Below are 18431 nucleotides of genomic sequence, written 5' to 3' on the forward strand. Positions count from 1 at the left end.
TATAACATTAGACTAATTGACAAAAGAAATACAGAACAGATGTGGTTACATGACATACACAGAATTATGCTTGTATAACAGCAGAATTTGCCACTATTTTCTTTGCAGTAATAACACAACACCTCTCTGAGAATAATTTTGCATACTGACTCAGTGTTGGATGCTTAATCGTTGCTCAGTCTTTGCAAAATTTGCAGTATCAAAGTTCTTCCCATTCCTCACTGAGATGAGCACACCACCTCTCAGAAATTAAAAAGAATGACCAGAGCATCTACAAGACCATTCAACAGTCTAATGATTAAGGCATAAGTCGTGATACAGAAAAAAAAACAGGTCATTTTCAACTTTTTAAATCCATGGATATCCGAGAAGTCTCTACTGCACATGCAGATCTCTAACCTTCTAACAATATGCTTACTTCTCAGTATTAGCATTCACAGGGGAGGTGATTCTCCCCCCCATAAGGTCTCCCCAGAGCCTCCTCTTCTCCAGGCTGAACAGCCCCAACTCTCTCAGCCTGTCCTCACAGGAGAGGTGCTCTAGCCCCATTATCTTCGTGGCTTCCTCTGGACTCGCTCCAACTGGTCCACATCCTCCTTATGTTGGGGGCTCTGGAGCAGTACTCCAGGTGGGGTCTCACGAGAGTGGAATAGAGGGGCAGAATCACCTCCCTCGACCTGCTGGCCACGCTCCTCTTGATGCAGCCCAGGATGCGGTTGGCTTTCTGGGTGGCACACACACAGTGCCGGCTCATGTTGAGTTTCTCGTCCACCAGCATACCCAAATCCTTCCTGGGGCTGCTCTCAATCCATTCTCTGCTCAGCCTGTATTTGTGCCTGGGATTGCCATGACCCAGGTGCAGGACCCTGCACTTGGCCTGGTTGAACTTCACGAGGTTTGCATGGGCCCACCTCTCCAGCCTGTCAAGGTCCCTCTGGATGGCATCCCTTCCCTCTCATGTGTTGACTGCAGCTTCGTGTCGTCGGCGAACTTGCTGAGGGTGTACTCTATCCCACTGTCCATGTCGCCAACAAAGATGTTAAACAGGGCTGGTCCCAGTATCAACCCCAGTCTAATTCAGATTAGTCTTAAGGAAGAAATTCTTCATGACGAGCGTGGTGAGGCACTGGAACAGGTTGCCCAGAGAAGTTTGGATGCTCCCTCCCTGGAAGTGTTCAAGGAAAACACTCCCCTCTAACATGGGAGAAGTCATTTATTAGCAGCATGTGAGCCGAGAGAGTATTGGTCTGTGCAGTGGTAGCAGACCTTTTTTTTTGCTGTACTGAGTCACCAACAAACCTGAGTGTTTACTCGTTTACTCATGGCTGTACTGAAGACTGATTCTGAAACAAGGGATTTCCACTCCCCCGACATAATTAACAGAAAAACTAATAGTTGTTTAAACCTCTCCAGTTCCTCCATTCAATTTTGCTTGTTTGTTTGTTTTGGGGCAGGTGTTTGGGATTTTGAGGGGGAGAGAGAGGGGGTGGAAGAGGGTGGTTTTTTTTAAAATGTATGCCCAGATCACATTCAGGGAGAAATTCAAATTCATTCACACATATTATTTGTCCAAATGCCTACCAAAGCTTTTAAAAAACAGGTGAACAAACCAATCCACCTTAAACTAAATTTGATATTGGAGCTACACATTGAGAATTTCTGGCAAATATATAGGTCTGTCCCCCTGATTAAATTTATGAATTCAGGTGTTTGCTACCTACCACTTTGATCAGTCAAAATCAGTTCTGCACATTTCCCCCCGCCCCCTACACTAACAGGGGTGAACTCTTTGTTCGTTTCTTTGATAACACTTAAAAAAATACCTCTGTTTTCATGATTGCCCAACGATTCTGAGTTAAGGTTAATTTATGTTTCCCTAGAAAACAAAATTGCAAAGCATCAGAATAAACAGAACAAGGAGGCAGTCTAAACTTACTGTACTTAAATTCAGGTTCCTTTCAAGTTATGCAAGACAATTAATGCTGCTTTTATAGCTAGCACCTGATTACTCAAATTAATTATATTTAAAAAATAATACACCAATTTCTACTGCAGTTATTTTACAGTTCTTGCTGAACTGGAATGCCATTTTATTGTTGAATTAAAAAACAACATGTATGGAGAAAGCTTCCTTTTATTTCCTTCTGTCCCCTTCCCTCTATGTACAAAAAACCCCCATGAAAAACACTATAGCTTTCAAGTGACCAGAGTCAAATTACCACCTCACTCCAAGGAAATCTCATAAAACATATACACTGAGCTGCTTCTCATTTTTGATTCTGCCAAGAAAGCAAACAAGCTGCTGCTGATCTAAGACTCCTATTAGGCCAGCAGCTGTCAAGTTACATGGGTTTATACAGCTACTCACTTTGATCTTTGTTAGTATGGACTCATTTACCATGATATTTGGTTATACTGCTATTTTTATTTACAATCCATATTACTGCAAGTCTTACCCTGCTACTGTTAAGAACAGAGTCGTTTGCTTCCATCATTTTAAGTAAAAGCAACAAATTGCACCAATGTCATGTTGTTGAGTCTGAAGCCCAGATTCCACTAATAGCAATCACGGTTTGCACTAAGCCATTACAAATCCTAGTGGATTCTTTCCAATAGAGCCACAAGGAGAAAACAGATCTACTCACTGAGGATCTCAGGCCACACAGACTCATCAATTAACATAAATTAAAAACATAGTTTGGGATTAGGTTAAGTTTTATGCTTTAAATGTGTCAATCTTATGTTTCTGTTTCTTTTCAGAGATACAAACAGAAGCAAATTTGTACATTTTTCCCACTAGAACAGCAGCGACTGCTACAGCGATGCCTTACAGTGACCAGTATATGTTATTTTCACATCTATTCATCAGTTTCTTTAGATTTGTAGAATCAATGGAAGTGGTGCTCAACAGTAGATTCTGCAGAAAAGTCACACAGTGTATACAATCACTCTCCTCAGAATTTTCCAATGCAAAACTGGACACCTGGAAGTGACTTCCGGTTTTCAGAATGGACAGACCACTACAATTTTCCATAGTGTGGCCTCATCATGGACCTACTGTGCATGTGCATCACAACGATTCTGTACACAAGTGGTACATATGACATCTCTATTAACAAATGAACAAAATGTGTACTTAAATGCTAGGACTGGTGGTGATCGTGGGTTACCTCGCTGATTGGCTGGAAACGGCTGCTGTCCCAACAGTTTCTCTGGCCCATGCTCTCTTAAAGAATGGGATCTGCACTGGTTGAATTATCTCCAGGTCACAGATCAAGCATCCCGGTGTATGACTCAAGAGGGCTGCTTAGTAAACATATAGAAAACTAGAAGTAAAGCTGAGGCTTACTCACAAGTCTTCTTCAGGCACTGAACGAAACAGTGAATGAAGGAACACAAAAAGTGCTGCTAGAAAAGATGCAATACACAAAGCCTTGAGTTATTATAGAGATACTCAACTAGCAAACTAGCTATTTTCTCTGAAAAGTAGAAACTACAAACCAAATGTCAATACAGATGAAGAGTCAGAATAACAATGAATCAATACTTCAAAAATAATAGAAATGCAATATTTTCAGGCAGTAAATAAAGTGAGCCCATCTCCCAAACCCACATTTGCAAAAGCAAGTGGCATAAGTGTTACTCAAGTTTTAAAACCAAATACAGCCTTTTGCATACTTGAAACCCACAAGAGAGAGATGAAGAAAGCCAGCCTCCTATTTCTTTTGAAGATGGTTGTCAATATGCATTACTATTAGGAACACGTACCAAGCATAATCCTTGAGCTACTGTATTATTTAAAATATTAGAAGAAAAATCTGTAGCAACCCTAAGACAGAAAACTTCAATATCATTAGAAGAGAACTGAAACCAGTACAACAAAGGAATACAAAGTTGCTCAACAAGTACTCAAGAAGATGCAAGAACTGACGTCTTCTGACCACCAGAACGCTCAGCCATACAGGATGATCTGGTATGGATAAAACCGAGATGCAATCTATACAGAATCACAGAATGGTTGAGGTTGGAAGGGACATCTGGAGGTCATCTGGCACCGCCTGCCCAAGCATATGAACACCTAATTTCACAGCACAACAAGCTAGACAATCTGAGGTTTATTATTCAAGTGTCCTCAGAGAAGTGCCTTTTCACCATTTGAAAGATTTGATTTTGCTTGAAACTTCTAAAAATGTCTTTCTGCTGAGATTGGACAAATTTCTGTACAAAAGAAAAGTGTGAAATTATTAATAATGGACCTTACTGTATTGTCCAGTTCAGAATAAAGTTTGCAAACAGGTTAGACAAGAAGCATCTAAGGATTCAGCACAGCACAAGAAAATCTGTGTATGTATTTGAGGAGAAGAAGACAGAAGTCCATCTGTTCTGGATGTAATTCCACACATACACGACTACCTGCTGGCTCATATTCCAGCAAAAGGAGAGCTCATGCAGATATTGCCTCCAATTATCTCCTCTGGAAGACTTCCACTTTAACTGGAGGACTGTCTGAACAGAGCATGCAGATGATCTTAAACCAATGTAGTTTACAGCCTAGAATATTAAAGTACACTGGAATCTACTGAGCCTTTAAGTCAATACCGAGGTCAAGGAACGCCAAAGAAACCACACACTAGGTTCTAGGATCTTTTCTGCCTATGAACAGTCAAATCAAATGTTTTCACATCAGACTGACCTAATGACAAAGCTACAGGCAAAGCCCTACAGACTTGAATTTGTACCACCATAGACAGGAATGCAAGATTTCTAAGTAAGAATGAGAGCCTGACACCGCAGCTCAGGGGTGTTTCAGTCGCAGTACTGTTTATGCATTAGATAGGACAATTTTAAAGTACAAAACTCCTGCATCTGGGATTTCTAATAATGAATGAGAGCATGTCCTACAGTTGTGATACAATTTCACTAACTTTTTATAAACTATACTCAAAGCCATTTAGCTCCTATCCTGTAATTCTTAATTTAGGAACTGACTACGGAATCCTCAAAAACAGAAGTAAATACTGGAAACATTTTGAATAAACAATCTCATTTAGTATTTAGAAAACAAAAACTAAATCTAGGTAAATATTACTTCAGAAAAGAGTTCAATGTTGGCCTACATGCAAACATTTTTTTTTGGTGACATTTCTGCGACACAACAAGCTGATCCTGTTATAAGAAGCTAAGCAGAGCTGTGGGAAACAACTACATGGAACTCACTCCTATATGTAAATGAACAACCAGTTTTGTTGAAGCTCTCCCTGAAACTATTATTTTAATTGCTGGACTATGATCCATTTCTCTCAGACCACTGTAAAATACAATGGGGTAGGAGAAAAAGGAGAATGCAGCAGCACTTACACACATGGCAAAATCCCAAGATTTTAGGGAAATTCTGGCTGGAGATTAAAAGAAAAGATCCAGAAGATGGAAGGCAAAAGGCTTTTTATACACTTGCCATCTATTAAAAGTACTTTAAGTGAAGTTTTGTAAAGTGGCAGGACTAATTAAAGACAGTATTAGCACAAGAATGCACACAAACATATCAAGCATGTCACTGTAGGATGCAGAAAAGGCTAGACAGTCATAAGGGATTTCCTTCCTTTAACAGCAATAGTAACACAAAGTCATTAGAAACAAAAAGACATGACACTACCATCTTTAAAATATAATAGGTACTTTCAAATAACTGTTGAAGCATCTAGATTTTTAAAATTTTGAAAAACAAACTGAACAACGATGACTACAGAGAGTGGGAAAAGTAACAATCCTGTTAGTAAAACAATTCTAAAGAAGAAAATTTGTAAATGGGATAAATATCAGAACCCAATTTCAAATTCAAACCCAATTTCTTTCCCACAATAGTTACCGTACCATCGGCAATCTCACCCTTTCTCCAGGAATAGGCTTCAGCGAGCAACATCAATTTGTAACAGGAGTACTTACTCTACCCTGCTAAGTAGACACAACACGAGCATCTTCTGCACAGTTTAGATAGTTAAATTTAAAGCACTATGTCACTCACTGGAGTGGGCTTGTCAAGATATTGGTCACTGAACATCACTCAGAATGGAGCTACTGAAAGTGGACGTGACTCAATTAGCAAAAATGTCAATATGGCCTGTGAAATTCAAGTTACCATTCTTTACCTCTCACAGAAAGCAAATGAATCACATACATGGACTGATACAAGTAAGGTAATACTTTGATGAAGACAAATCCCTTCCTTAGCAAATCTCGGGAAAGCCTTTCCCTCTTGAAGTGTTTGCTGCATCACCCAAAAACATAAAAGAGTTTAATCTTTTAATGTCAAAGAGTTCTTTATTAGTATATTACATTAAAGTAACTTCTTCAGTGATTAACTGAAACTGTCTAACCTTCTCCCAGAGTCCTGAATCAACTCAGCTTTTCCCCATGGGGCAAGCAAAAAAGAGAGGACTACACACATTGTAGTGTTAAATACTGGATACCAGACAAACAATAATAATAAAATAAGGTCTTGCAGAAGCAAGATATCCTCAAAACATAACAAAGAGCAGAGCTCAAAGATCATATCTCATATATAACATTATTTGTGCCAAGGCTTTCAATTTTTCCCTGGGATGAGAGAAAACACTTATTTCAGGAACATTTGTAAACAGGACAGAAAAAAAGAAAATTTTTAATTAGATTTTCTGGAATCCAAATGGAGCATTTGGTTATTTATAACTCTTTAGTCAGGAACTGTTTCTTGTAACATGTAATACCTCTACTCTTATGAAAAGAGAAAAAAAGAAAAGAAAGCTTGTCCACTAGGAAAATGAGGGCCTGTGACTCGTTACAACTAGATTGTGCCTCACCCTTGATGTAGAGATCCTTAGAAAGGAAGAAGGGCTGAGTTTTCAATCTGTAATTTAAAATTAGAAATATCTCTATTAGCTTACATTAACAAGTAAATGACACCACATTCTGTTTGTTTTCTCTTCCTCTATTTTTCAAACAGTGCTGACTAATTCTATTAATATTTCTTGGAATTTATCTTTTCTTTTGTATTTGCATTATGATCTCCCACTCACAGGTAACTGTCATGCCAGCTGTTCCTCTCTGATGAAAGCCATAAGACATGCTCCACAGGAACAAACACTGTTCTTAGGATATCCATAGGCAAATTTGTGACACTTGATACCCCCTTATCACACATATCCTTATTTCATTTAAGAAGTTCTTAACATCTTTTGCATGTTCTAAGCTTACCATTTTTTGACAAGCAACAGGTTACGTAGGGAGTACTTCCTTACTTTAGACACCTTTTAAATTCCTCTATAAGCTTTTGAAAGGGCTATGTGGTGTGCAACAGCCACAGCAGGGATCAAAACTTCACAACCCAGAAGATAAACTGTGTTCTTAATATCTTACTAACTGTGTTCAGGGGGTTATGTAGCAAGCTGTTGGGGGTGGGGGGGCTGCAGGGGTGGCCACTGTGGGAAGAGGCCAGGGGCTGCCCCGTGTGGGACACAGCCAGCTCCAGCAGACCCACCGCAGAGCACAGCTGAGCCTCTCAGCAAAGCTGAGGGCACCTCTGGGAAAACACGTTTAAGAAAGGAAACACCAAAGTCAGAGAAAAGAGGAGGAGGAACAGCTCCACGGCAGAGCAGATATCCCCTGCAGCTCATGGAAGAGCCCACATCAGAGCAGATATCCCCTGCAGCCCATGGAGGGCCCCCACAGCAGAGCACAAGGATATTCCTGAAGGAACTGCAGCCTGTGGAGAGCCCACACCAGAGCACAGGAAAGATGGAAGGAGAAAGGAATGGCAGAGAGATACCACTATGTACTGACTGCAAGCCCCCTGCCATCCTCCATGTGAGCTTACAGGGCAGCGCTAGGGTACATGGTTTGGAGCACCTGGAGTGAAAGAACGAAGCTGAGCCTGGGAGAGGGGGAGGAAACGTGCTGTTTTAATCTTTCAGTTTGTTTCTCACTACCTGAATCGATTTTAATTGGTGATAAATTAGTTAATTTTTCCCAAGTAGAGCCTGTTTTGCCTGCAGTCATAATTGGGAAGCAATTTCCCTGCTGTTATCTCAACCTATTGTTTTACTGTTTCTGTTTTTCCTATTTTAAATTTAAGGGGTGTGGGGTGGTGGGTGGTGCAAGCAAGCAGCTGAGTGGGAATTTGTCTGTCAGCCAAGTCTCACCTGGCACACACTGGTTAACAGAAATCATCCCCTGAATGTTGACCTCTAGAGCCTACAAACCATTTCAGAAGGTTTGAAAAAGGTAACAAAGTAAAGCAAGTCTTAGTAGACTTACACCTGCTTACATCTGCTATCTTGTGATCTGTAACTTCCCTAGAAGATTTCAGAGGGTGCTACAGCTGCAAGTCTCTGCTTCAAACCTTTACTCAGAGTAGAATTTTCAGCCTACCTCTATTAACTTCATAAAAAACAACACACAGCCCCAATTCCCAAAGTAATAAAATCTTTCAACGCAATGTTAACATATTTAACCACAAACTTTCCATAAATTAGTCAAATTACCATAACTTACATTAAATAATGTAATGGTATAAACATTGTCCGTTTGTTGTACTAATATAATAATTAAATAATGTAGGAGAAAGTATTATCCTTTACAAGAAACCTATTTGAGAATATATTAGTGAAAGATATGCCTGTTTATGAGTCTTCCAATAAAGGCTACACATGAAGGTCCAGAATGTTCAAGACATTTCTAAGTAGGGGAAAAAGAAGCTATAGCAATTAGACAGGGTGATAAAATGCTCTAATCCACTGAAGTTTTTTAAAAAATGCTATAAATTGAGATTGCACATACCTCAAACCCTTATTCAAAGTTTTTCCTAAGGATTCTCATGACAGGACTTTTCAGCTAGCTACACAGGGGAAGTGATTTTCAGCTGATGTAGCAGCTTTTGGTTTGCTATGAACCGATCCCCAGCCAAATTCAATTCTATAGAGCTGTTAAAGAGGGAGCAGTTCCACAGATGATTTACAGAAGCTTTTCTTGAAGGCCGGTGGTCTGAATCTTGAATTATCTAACAGATTGTAAATCCTGAGCAATACTATAGTTTGTATCACACATGAACACAAACACACACACAAAAAGAATCTTACCACCTCCTTTTCCCTCAGATCATTTTTAACCTCTTCACTCCAGTATAAGAGTTGTTCAATAATTATCTTCAACAGCTATTCAGGATTAACTCTTGAGAGGTACTGTGTGAGTGCAAAAATAGCTGTTTTAAACAGTAGAAACAATAGCAGCATTAGAAAAATTAAATTCAGATTATAGTATTTTTCAGTAATTTTTTTTATTCTGATGAAAGATCTTCTCCTCCTTTACAGTACAATAGCTACAAATCATACTACAGTAATAGCATTTATCTATTTTTGTTTTGCTTGCCAAAATATTAGATAGCCTACTTGCTTGTCAAAAGGGAGGGTAAGAGTCTCATACAGGAAAAAAAGTCCTTGAAACCAAAAGTAACTGAAACTACCTCTTTTTAGGCTTTTTCTTTTCCCACAGATGCATCTACTTTTTTTTTTTCAAAATAATCTATATTTTAGCTTTGTCTTCTACTCTGAATATAGTCCTCAGATCTCTGCCACACCCTACTAACAAGCAGGGTTCCCCCCCCCCCCCCCCCCCGCAGGTAAACAAAGTCAATAGGTGCTAAATCCAAGCACAACACCTGTCACTCTTCAAGTGTGACTTTTTAATGCCTTCTTCTGTTTTTTTTTTTTATATATTAGAAAATATGTAAGTGAATGCTCTTGCAGTAACACAGCTGGTGTTACTATTGTATTCTACACATTTTGCAATACTATTAAGTATCTTTCTTCCTATTTTGGTTTCTTTCGTGACATGCTACTTCACTTCCTCATCTTGAATTAGGCACCCATCCCCCTCTTTCATCTTCTGTGAAGTCTGCTGTCTCTTGGCAGCACTTGAAGGCTTTCATGGCTTTTTGCCTGCTCTAGCCTTTCTTTCTGCAAATAATGCCCAGACTTCATAGCACTCTTATCTGAGGCTTGTCACAGTCATTAATTGATAACATACACACTGTTTTAGTTCTTCACGTAGTTAGAACTGCAAGATCTTTTTCTGTCTCAGTGCTCAAAAAAATCGAGCTGCAGCAAACATTTGAGCTCTTTACAGAAAGCATGTATCCAAAACTGCTTGCCTTGTACAGATCATTTCACGTGGTTGTCCCATATTTACTCAATAACCTTCAGAGTGACTGTAAAGACTGCATAGACTGGATGTTCTACTTGCCAAGACAAGGTATTTATAGCAATGTCTGCATTCTTTAACAAATGTTTTTAAGTGTCACTCAGAAATATCTACCACTGATGTAATATCACCCAGTCTAGATATTCCTACTTTACAAGGTCATCTCACTGGTTATTAAATTTTAAGTTGTTGAAATTCTGTGCTGCATTGAAAACAAAAGCTCTCCCTCATATATCATTAAAAAGAACCGAGGGAGAAAAACCAGCTACCAGTCTAGCTTCATATTTTAAGTTAATCCAACAAATGCTTGGAGGGAGTACTTAATACCAGTCGCTCCCCTGCTCTGTTCAAATCTGAATCCTCTCTCCCCTCATTTACCCATTTTCCCAAACCAATGACAGCAGTGATACATAAGCAGTATGTTTTAACACTTTTTAACCAGCCTTCTCAAAAATTTATTCCTCACATTTGACCTTAAAATTCTAAGATCAAGACTAGAACATTACAAAAAGTGACAGAAATGTGACAAACTCCTTCCTGCACCAATGCGCTGTAAAAAGGATGTTTAATTTTCACTACCAGTCCCCAGCTTTTTCTAAAATGTAGAAGAATGTTAATGCTTTAACAGATTTCCTGTTCTTTAAAGAGTCAGGATACTATGCTCTAAAAGCCCTCTTCATCCTGTGTTTTGACTGGCCTATGGCAGAGCGAAGTCAGAGAGGCAGAGAAGATATGAGTATACATACTTTGGGTATAACCAGCATTGCTCATGTTCTTGAAAAGTCACTGCGGAATTAACTCACTACTCTGGCAGCTCACTAAGAACTATCCTCAAATCTTAATAGCACAGATGCAACCTACACCTACTGAAAGATTCTTATTATTGCTGTTATCATTGACAGTCAACTGTATCCACATATTTACAATAAAAACTATGTGGATGATCATGGTACTTTAAAGTAGTCTGTATATGGAAACTCTTCAGGTATTTAATTTTTCTTTAATGTAGCACCTTGTTCAGAGAAAAATTAACAGGAAAAAGCCTGGATAACTGTAGGACCAACCAGTAAAAAAGAGAAGTTAATACTTTGTGACTAAATGATATACTACACCACACAAGTTTTCATTAAAAATAAAAATAAAATCAGAGCAATAATGGGGATTTCTTCTGTGGTTTTGTCTAAGAGCATTAATAAAGCGTGTAGCTAGAGCAGACTAACTGCAATCAAACACAAAGACTCCTCCTCCTCCCTAGGTTCTCAGTAGCCCTACTGCTGGTATCCAGAGCAAGCACAAAAAGAAAAATGGAAGAAAAAAACCCAACCCACCAAAACCCCAAAACCAAAGAGCCCAACCCAAAAAAAACAAACCACCCATGCAGAAGAGAAGTGAAAAGATAAACAGAGAGATAAAGAAATGCAGGGAGAAAACAGGAAGCAGGAATCTGAGAATGACAGAAAAAAAAAAATAGATGGCGCAGTCTGGTAGATAACCACTGATAACAACCCGAATTCAACTTGCAACTCAAACAGCCTATCTATTGACAGAACTCTTCACAGGTGTCAGACCTAAGTGTACGAGTTAAGCCATTAAGTCCTCAGGTGTATGTACTAAAAGTGTAACTGTGCAACTGACAGTGATTCTTTCATAGAACCTTAGCTTCACCCGAAACACAGGAAAGACCTGGAATCTGCAAGTAAATCAGAACTACACGCCAAATGAGTAACCTGCATAATGCAAATCTCATTTGTCACAGTAGTTAGAAATTTGTGCTAACAAAGCAGACATCAACACATGCAGAAAGATGAATCATCGAGGCAGAAGAATAATTCTAACTAACAGAATTATCATTTCCATCTTTCTCTTGGAATTTTTATTGTGATGCTAAGTCATACATAAAAAAGGCAGAGGGAGTCTTTTTTTACAGAGACAGCTAAAAATGATTTATAAAACTGATAACTATTTCTATGCTTAATTAAATAATTAAGCACTGTAACGTTATAAAAACTTAAACCCTAATAGTTTCAGGTTGAGACTCCATAAAAGTTCAAAAAATATAAAATCTCCCATCTTAATTTTTGAATCTCAATTTTTCATATAGGTAACATCATTGCCTCAGCTCTGACTTGCAAATAACTTCACAAAAAATATAAATACATCAATGGTACAGGAAAAAAAATACTCTCAAAGTGAATGTTTTTACTTGGGTTAAGTTTTTGACTGTGGATGATAAATAAGATTATGCCTACCAGCTGAGTAATTGGATAAAAAGTCACTAAGCACCATGTGCTAATTGCTAAAGAGAATGTGGAAAAAATAGCATTTGATCACATTATTGAAAATTATCCTGATGCTTTTACACAGGGGAAAAGATTTCTGGCATACCTTCACACTTCTTAGTTACTGCAGCCCTGGCGTTCTTTTAACAAGGAATTTATATGCAACACTGATAAACAGGGACTGCAGAACTCCTACTGAAGATGAAGAAAAGATGAGATGGGAGGGGAGCCAGGTAAAATTTGGCAACTCTGAAGACTGAAGATGTCCCTGCTCCTTACAGGGGGGTTGGACTAGATGACCTTTAAAGGTCCCTGCCAACCCTAAGCATTCTACGATTTTATGAAGGTGCAAAACCAATTTGAATTGGCCAGTAGATGTCACTTGACAGACCTTGCTGAGCTAGATCAGTAGCTAAAGTAATTTGCTCCTTCCCTCAGGACACAAAAGGACTTAAAGTCTTTATCATAAAAATTTCTGTTGGTATTTCCAAGGGTCCATAATCCTGTATTTCTCCTTCATCACCTGGTGTAACTGGTATTGCAGGTTAAGCTTCTGATCATTGACTATGTTTTGATAAACAGTATAAAGAAGCAAGCTAATTAACAGTAAGACTCTGAATAATGGTAGAGTGAGACAGGCAAAAGCTAGATGTGTTCAAGCTGAAAGCATCAATTTACTGATGTCCAAGGTTGCTGGCAAGTCATAAAATTTCTACAGGAAACAGCAATATATTACCAGAACATACAGAACTAAGCAATCACGAATGATATCATGACACATGTACTTTGCTAATGTAAGAATGACATCATCTCTTACAAGTCACTTCTGAGACTTCTACCAAATGCAAACTGACCAACACTAAGTTCAACCTCAGAACAACTGACATCTGTCACACTATTTAATCTTCTCAATCGAGATCAGGCCAGGCCAAAAAGAGGGAACCTGGTATATTACAAACTGCATTTGGTTCAGCTATTTCTGTATGTTGTCCTTTATTATGAACCTATACTTTCTCACACAATTCCAGCCCTGTAAGAGCAACATAATAGCATGAGTCACCTTGTGGCTGGAATGAATAATTTACTAGATTTCTTATGAACTTTAATCTAAAACCAGTTTAGTACTGTGTGTTCAGCCATCTGCACACATCAATTTCAGCAAGCATATCAAAAGGTGAAACAATTAATGCAGTTGGTTGCAAATACTACAGCTGAATTGCTAAAGATTTACTTCTTATACCAGCACATCAGAAGCTACACGTTTGTTGTGGTTTTGTTTAGTGAGAGGGGGCCTAAGGTGGTAGCTTCTGTAGGAAACTGCTAGAAGTTGCTCCCCCTTGTTCAGTGGACTCAGCTGGGCCTAGGGCAGACCTGCTGCTGGCCAAGGCCGAGCCGATTGGTAGCAGAATGTCCCGTGATAACGCCTCTGTGATAACGTATTTAAGAAGGGGAAAACAGAAAAAGAAGAGAGAAAAGAAGATGTGAAGAAGCTGAGTGGGGGCAGAGGCGCAGAGGGGGAGGCGCAGGCCTCATGGGCCTTGTAGGCCTCACCCTCTGGCCTTTTGCCAGGGGGCCAACTGGGCCCAGCCTGGCTGCAAGAAGTGGAGAGGAGATGAGCTGGATGATGTGAAGACATCCTGAGAGGCGTCTGCCTGCCAATTGTGAAGAATTTTTCTTGTGAGAGGAACAGCTACAGACACCAAGGTCAGTTCAGAAGGAGGGGGAGGAGTAATGCGGCTCCTGGCCAAGATTCCCCTGCAGCCTGTGGTGACGATCATGGTGGAGCAGGTTGTCCCCCTGCAGCCCATGGAAGAGATGACCCACGCCACAGCAGTTCCACGAAGGACTGTGGCGTATGGGTGGGACCCCACAACAGAGCAGGGGAGGAATGTGAGGAGTTCTTCCCCCGACCATGAAGCAGCGGCGTGAAACAACACGTGATGAACTGACCACAACCCCTATTCCCTCTTCCCCCCTGTGCCCCTCAGGGGGGAGAAGGTAGTAGAGATAATGTTAACCTCCCTCCACCCCTCCCTCTTCCCAAGCTTATCTTGTTCTCTGTCTCATTATCCTGCTGTTTGTAGTAATAAACGAATAGTTTTCCCCAAGTCGAGTCTGTTTTGCCCGTAACGGTAACTTTAAGGATTTTCTCCCTGTCCTTATCTCAAACCTTGAGCTGTTTTTCTTATATCATCTCTCCCTATTCTCTTGGAGGGTGGGGGGAGTGAGAGACTGACTGTGCAGTCTGGTCCCGATCAGGGCTGAACTACGACAACGTTATAAAGGTATATAGAATCATTTGAGTTAGAGGTAAAGTACTTGCTTACTGGTTGTTTTTTTCCAAATTAAAATATCAAATTCATTTAAATATGACCCATGACTTATTGCTGAAATATAAGCATGTTTAAAGTTTTTACCTTTTAAAGTATATTTTTAAAAGAGATTAAAGCATCATTTGAACCTAGCATATATCTCCACGAACAGTTTGCTATTTGAGTTTTCAGATTAAAGTGAATTGAATGGAAAACACCTCAATTTCAAGATACTACCTCTCCTTTCCCCCCATCCACTTTTAACACTAACATGACTTAGAAGAAGTGAAACGACACACAGCTATACAAAACCAAAGTATTATATCTGCTATATATGCTCCTCAGTTTCTTTTAAAAAGGAAAAAAAAGTAAAATATAGTATAAGGAAAGAAAAAACCCACCACAAGCCCAAACCCAACTTTGTGCTGCAAGTGTTTCAATACAAAAATATACTCCAGGTGTTCACACAGAGAGAAGACATAACATAGAAAGATTGTTCTTTAGAAAAAGCAATTCGGCTGTACAGTAGAGACAAAATCAGATGAAAACTAAGCTGCCTAAATCTTCTGCTCTTGCTCCTATTCTCCATTTCTCTGTTGAGACTATACAAAACCTCAGACACCTGCACTAGGAACCGAGCTCGAACACTGATCTGGCTAAAAATTCATCCTGCAAAAAATATTACCCTTTTAACATATATCAGTTCCCCAAGTTCACCATAACTGTGCCAGGACACACAGAGGCAAAGCTGCACAAGGTAGTTCTGTACAGTTCTCGCTTCGTACAGTATCAATGTCAGCTAATAGCATAAGCAGCATTCAAAACTATATTCTAAATGTTACCTACTTTAAAAGCAAACGAAAACAATTCTGTACTACCACATTCTTCAAAGTCGGAAGGAATGGTTAGACAGTATGTACACCCATATAGCTTTTATGCTGGGCCCAGTCCACGATTTTACTAAAGAGAGATAAGAAGTAGTATTTTCTGCAAATACAAGGAAATACTAGAACGCCAGTTAACTAACTGCTATAAAATATTTGAGCAAACAGTCTTTTTTGAGGTCAGCCTTTCATTAGCTACTAACAGAAAACTCTTACAAGTATTGTAAGTGGTTTTAAAAACAGTAATGATCTCTAAATGTTTCTTACTTTTAAAGCAATCTGGCCAGCCAGTATTTTAAAATAGTTTTTGCAAACTAGGTTGACAAAAAAGTAACTTCCAAAGACTAATAAAACAAAAAAGGACTCATTCTACATTTTCAAGACACAAAGCCTATTATTCTTATCACTTGTAAACAATGTAGCAAGACTTCAGTTTCACGTGGAGAAAAAGAACTAATTAATCTAGACTGTAAAGCAAATTAAGTCTTTCTAAAAGCAGAGCAATTATATCAATACTAATATAACTGAATCAGAGTTAGGACAGTGGCTATTGAATGGGGAAACTCACATTTCTGCCTTATTTTTAAAAAGAGGTTTTATTCATAATCAAGAAATGTACCAGTAAAGCTTTATATACTCAGTAGTTATTTACTGGACAACATAAACGGACAGAATAAATAACCAATGCAAAGTCATGTATTTGCACTTTAAGGCCACGGGATCACAATACACCAGAAATGAACAAAACCAGTACAGCTTCAAGTGCACCGCTTTAAGACATTTACTGAACACCTAATGGTCAGAAATCAGCTATGACTCCCAAACGGATTAAAACAATTAAAAAGAACACAAACATGACAAAAATGTCATACAGTAAGTTCCCCGCCCCCCCCCCCCCCCCCGGCCAAAATGAACCAATGCCAGTTTTAGGAATGTCTTTAATAAAGAAAGATCTATACAACGAGAACAAACATGCATTAAAGTTCTCAAAGAAACCACAGCACAAGAAATTGGTTCAGCACTGGAGATTCAAATATATCTGCACAAATTAAGCAATGCCTCCTCACGGATAGTACAGCACACTTTTTAGTTACTGTGTCAGAATTATGATTTATCAAATAACTTTTTAAAAGTGAAACAAAAGTAATCTAATTGTAATACCCCCAATAGAGAATTCAAGACACACCCACCACAATCTGTAGCTAGGCATGCAAAAGAATGTCAATTTACTTAAACATTCAGAAAAAAAGTAAGACAATTGTTAAGAAAACTTTAAAGAAGTACTGATGATAGAAATCAACATTGTGGCCTGCCATGTGACCAGGCTTACATTTTTCCTCTAGAGAAATTTGAGGTTAACCAACTAGTAATTAACATCTGCACTCAACTGGAAGACATATAGCTCTAGGGATGTGTATTACAAAACACACTATTTTCTAAAGTCTCTTTATTCTAGGTTAAAAAAAAAATGCTTAAGTCTAATTTGCAGCTCATTGCTTATAAAAAAATGTGCAGACAAGCCCCCAGTGTACATGATAAACATGCATAAATATAACTTTCCTTTTTCTAATGGGAACACATCTAATAAAGGATTGTCTAACTTCAAATGGAGATAATTTGGCCAAAATATTTTTAAAAACTTTCCTAGTTTGAAGTCAATTATGCAGCAAAAGCGGAATCACTGCAAAAATAAGTAGACACAAGACAATATACTGAAAAAATTACTCTTCATGTAGTTATCACACCATGTATAAATGACATGATCTCTCTAGTTACCTGCCTGCACTTTTAGAGGCCATGCATCCTTTCTACATGTGTGAGGCTCTTTATTTGCAATTCCCTATGTTGGCTCATTTCACTATGTGTACTTGAATCCAAAACTGGTATCACATATTTTGTGCTACTGTTCACTCCATAAAGATGTTTCTGTACTCGAGGATGAAGAACCGCCCATTGTACTCGAAGAGCAGGTTCGGGATCATCTGAGGAACCTAAAGGTGCACAAGTCCATGGGACCTGATAAGATCCATCCGCGGGTCCTGAGGGAACTGGCAGATGAAGTTGCCAAGCCACTGGCCATCATATTTGAGAAATTATGGCGGTCTGGTGAGGTCCCCAATGACTGGAAGAGAGGGAACATAACCCCAATTTTTAAAAAGGGGAACAAGGAGGACCCGAGCAACTACAGGCCGGTCAGCCTCACCTCTGTGCCTGGCAAGGTCATGGAGCAGATTCTCCTGGAAACCATGCTAAGGCACATGGAGAGCAAGGAGGTGGTTGGTGACAGCCAACATGGCTTCACCAAGGGCAGATCGTGCCTGACCAATTTGGTGGCCTTCTATGACGGGGTGACAGCATTGGTGGACAAGGGACAAGCAACAGATATCATCTACCTGGACTTGTGCAAAGCTTTTGACACTGTCCTGCACGACATCCTTCTCTCTAAACTAGAGAGACATGGGTTTGATGGACGGACCACTCGGTGGATAAGGAGTTGGCTGGATGGCCGCACTCAGAGAGTGGTGGTCAACAGCTCAATGTCCAAGTGGAGACCGGTCATGAGCGGTGTCCCTCAGGGGTCCGTGCTGGGCCCGGCCCCGTTCAACATCTTTGTTGGCGACATGGACAGTGGGATAGAGTGCACCTTCAGCAAGTTTGCCGATGACACCAAGCTGTGTGGTGCCGTCGACACGCTGGAAGGGAGGGATGCCATCCAGAGGGACCTT

General features: G+C 39.4%; 1 protein-coding gene across 1 annotated transcript in view; it reads right to left on the reverse strand.

Annotated features, from left to right (window-relative positions):
* The window catches only part of REV3L (REV3 like, DNA directed polymerase zeta catalytic subunit), a 133250-nt gene that overhangs the window by 82112 nt on the left and 32707 nt on the right, over positions 1-18431 (reverse strand). The gene's annotated exons all lie outside the window — the stretch shown is intronic.

The sequence above is a fragment of the Chlamydotis macqueenii genome, chromosome 3, assembly GCF_036417535.1.
Source record: "Chlamydotis macqueenii isolate bChlMac1 chromosome 3, bChlMac1.mat, whole genome shotgun sequence".
NCBI classification, from domain to species: Eukaryota; Metazoa; Chordata; class Aves; order Otidiformes; family Otididae; genus Chlamydotis; species Chlamydotis macqueenii.